At 36.0% G+C, this 4,221-nt stretch overlaps 1 pseudogene; it reads left to right on the forward strand.

Moving 5' to 3' along the window:
- The first annotated feature begins 763 nt into the window (after positions 1 to 763).
- LOC130731576 (probable beta-1,4-xylosyltransferase IRX9H) lies at positions 764 to 1,633 on the forward strand (annotated as a pseudogene).
- The last annotated feature ends 2,588 nt before the right edge of the window (positions 1,634 to 4,221 follow it).

Below are 4,221 nucleotides of genomic sequence, written 5' to 3' on the forward strand. Positions count from 1 at the left end.
GAGCTTGGTGGTAATCCCTTTTTTGATGAGGCCCTAGCTCTTTGCCAGGGTCTTTCTCACGCTTGGGGCCGAGACTTTAGACTAATGAAGTGTGAGACAGAGTTTGCGGAGCTCGCACCTACGATTGATAAAGCGAACTCCGACTGTTTTGAAGCAAATCTATAAGAGATAAAGGCCATGCTGCGGCGTGATTGGGAGGTCTTCATCAATTGGATCCTTAGAGAGTGTAATACAGTTGTTGATTGGCTTGCTAAAGCAGGGACTAGATACTTATACGTGTGCGTTAAAGTTTTAGAGGTTCCCCATATTAAGCTGAGAACTCTCTTGTTGAGAGATTTTTTTCTTGTTCCTTAGTGCTTTCGTTTCTTATCTTGTTTTCAATGTACCAAAGAAAAGTCAATTGAACCACAATTTTTTATTAAAATAATTATTTTAATTTATCATTAGGCTTAATCCTCAAATTAGTCCTTGTCTTTGTGTCGCCGTCTGAACCAGGTCCCTAACCGGAAAAATTTGTGGAAAACGTCCTCATCAATACAAAACGTGTGGAGCCAGTCCTCGCCGGAGCCCGGAGCTCCGGCGAGTGATGAAATAGCATGATGACTGTATTAATAAAGCTGACATGACATTAAAAAAACATTAAAAATTAAAAAAAATTACACATCATATAATTAACCTAATTAAACCTATTTCTAATTGTAACCCAAATTTAATTAATCAAATTTAATTCTCCTCCAAACTTATCCCAATTTCCCCAAATTAACCCAATTCCCAATTGAATCAATTGAAATTAGGGTTCATGTGTTCTTCCTCTTCTTCTCTTCTCCTCTCCTGATCTTCTTCTTCTTCTTCTTCTCCTTTGCTGTTCTTCTTCTTCTTCTCAATCGATTTCCCACAGTTGGAAGGGGCAGTGGAGAAGGGCCGCGTACAGGTGCGTGCTGTGTTTCTTCGTAGGGATGAAGCATTTTGTGATTGATCCGGTGGTGAGCTTGAGCGCTGAGAAGCAGAGCCAGAGTTTGGTGGCGGTTGAGCGATTCGATTTTGTGCTGAGGAAGCTGTTGGTTGTGGTGACGCCTACCTATAACTGTGGGTCTCAGTCCTACTTTTTGAATCGGTTGGGTCAGGTGCTGCGGTTGGTGTCGCCGCCAGTTCTGTGGGTTGTGGTGGAAACGAAGGCGGCTTCGTTGGAGACTGCAGAGGTGCTGAGGAAAACGAGTGGATGTGTAGGTATTTGGTGTGCACTGAGAACTCTACGGATGTGAAGGACAGAGGGGTTCATCAGAGGAACACAGCGTTGGAGCACATTGAACACCATAGGCTTGATGGGATTGTTTACTTTGCGGATGATGATAATGTGTATTCCCTGGACTTGTTTGAGTCATTGCTACAGAATTCTGGCTTGGATCTTATTGTTGCTGTAGCATGACCTCTGATTTTGTCTCTGGCTTTGTTTTTTGTTGCGTAATGCTTTCTGTTGTGGCCTCCCTGTTTGTGGGAGGAAAGTTTGATGAGAGAAAGTAAATTTGTTGGGCTGTTTTGGAGATTTCGTGCCAGGGAGAACTGGCAGCTTGGTGATTAGGTGTTATTATCAACAGTGGAGGCGCCTTGTTAGAAATATACGCAGAGTTTCTTACTTTTTGTTTTAATCTTTTTGCTGGTTTTGTTCTTGGTACTTGTTACCTTATTCTATTCTCTTTTGTACCACGGGTTGGAAGATTGAGAAGAAGAAGGAGAACACCAGAGGAGAAGAAGAAGAAGAAGAAGATCGAGAGAGGAGAAGAAGAGGAAGAACACATGAACCCTAGTTTTTTTAGTTTCAATTGATGCAATTGGGAATTGGGTTAATTTTTTTTTTTTTGAGCAAAAAGCGGGTTAATTTGGGGGGAATTAAATTTGGTTAGTTAAATTTGGGTTACAATTAGAAATAGGTTTAATTAGGTTAATTACATGATGGGTAAATTAATTTAAATTTTTTTTAGTGCTATGTCACCTTCATTTACACAGTCAGCACACCATTTCATCACTCGCCGGAGCCCAGAGCTCCGGCGAGGACTGACTCCATACGTTTTTCAAAGATAGGGATTTATTCCACAAATTTTTTCGGTCAGGGATCTGGTTCAGACGGCGACACAAAGACAGAGACTAATTTGAAGATTAAGCCTTATCATTATATTAAAGTAAAAATTACATGAAATCAGTTTTTGGGAGAACTTTGGGCCTTCAATTTGTTTTTTTGGGTCAAAAGCTTTTGTTGGGGAGAGTTACGGCGAGGACCTCAAGGCTAAGGGGAGATACCGAGAAGATGTTGGACACCAACAGCCTTCAAGTCTTAAATTACCTTACTATGGTTTACCATGCAGTTCAACAAATTACAAAGTGTTTCTAATCCATCATTTATATTTTAATTTTGATTTCTTAATCTCGAATCACAAGAAACAATACTATCTTCTTTTTTCTCATGAAGCATGTGTAGTATGGATTTCTATGTTTTTTTTTATAAACATCCGGTACTCGGTCACCCTTTGAATGACGCCAGATTTGAGATTTAGTCACAGTTAAGACTCTTCATCCCTTCCCCGAAGTGTATTGTGTGGGGATCGAACCCGTGAGTTCTTCCCACACACTCAGCCTGTGTTGTCAACTGAGTTACCCCTCTTGGGTATGGATTTCTATGTTTAACTATGAATTAAGTTGTTAGCAAAAAAAAACTATGAATTAAATTAGTTACTTTTACAAATAGAATTTCAACCAAAATATCTAATTTTTTATTTTAATTAACAATTAAGTTTGTTAGATCAACCAACATTATTCATATGTATTATTTTAAAAAATGTTTATTCAATCAATTAATACTACATATTTTTTAATAATCAATATTAAATAAATTAATATATTTATAAATAATCATTAAAATAATTTTCTATCAATAAATAATTTAACATGACATGAGTTAACTTGGATTTTCATCAAACTTAATTTCTCATAGGTTGTTTTGTTTGTAAAAAAATTAGTTATTAAGTTTTGGTTTGAATAATTGTGAGCTAGTGGCTGTGCATTCTACCTACTTCTTAGTTTAATATTTTCACCTGCCACATGTCGTACTATAGACTAAGGTCCTGTTTGGAAGAACTTATTTGAGCTTATCTGATAGCATAAGTTATTAGTGTTTGGAAGAGCTTATGCAAACAACATATGACCTACCATAAGCTGTTTTCAACTTATTTTCATAAGCTATTCAGGATAGCTTATGAAAAAGAGTTTATGCTTATATATAACTTATTTTCAATTTATTTCAATAAATTTTTTAAAATAGCTTATGAATAAGCGCTTATGTCATAAGCGCTTATGACCATAAACGCTTAATTAAGCTATGTTTCCAAACGGGACCTAAGTACGTAAAGAGCTTGATTATCTACCAATTATGTCATACATTGTTTGTATTTATTCATTTATTCTTTTTCCGTTTACAATTAAAATAACATAATTACTCGTATTATATCCATTGTAAGAATTATATTATTATAAGTGATTTTATATTATTATTTTATTCAAACGATATATATTTTTTGTAACTAGATGTATACTATGGACCTAAAAGATAACAAACTTAACATTAAATTTTAACAAACTTACTTTAAAAAAAAATTAACAAACTCAAATTTTCAAACTTAATTTTATCTGACCCAGTTTTATCAAACTTTAAATCCCCCTAGAGGAGAGAGGCAGAAAACAAGAATGGCCTGAAAGAAGAAGGAAAAGAAAATAGAAGTAGGAAAGCCCATAAAAGAAGAAAGGAATTCCGGAGCCGTTTAATATGGACCACTTTTTTGTGGTCTATAGTTGCACCACTTGCTTTTGACCTGCTACTGCAGGTTTTGCAGGTAATTTGTAATTTTTCAAAAATAAAATAATTAATATATCATAGTATAATTAGTTATATAATTAGTGAATGTTAATGTATGATTTAAGCTAATTGGATCAGTTCATCTTCTTCTTTACTTCCTCCCACCCAACAACCACTACCCCCCACAACCTTCTTGAATCTCAATTACAGAAACCATTATTGCATCAAATTTATGATTTCAACCTAGATCATCAAAAAATCTTCTTCACCCAGAAACCCACCACCATCAAACCCCCCCTCTCTCTCTCACCACCACCACCGAAACCCCACCAAATCCATATAACGATTCCAACTTGGTTCAGACTATGGGTAGATTC

The sequence above is a fragment of the Lotus japonicus genome, chromosome 1, assembly GCF_012489685.1.
Source record: "Lotus japonicus ecotype B-129 chromosome 1, LjGifu_v1.2".
NCBI classification, from domain to species: Eukaryota; Viridiplantae; Streptophyta; class Magnoliopsida; order Fabales; family Fabaceae; genus Lotus; species Lotus japonicus.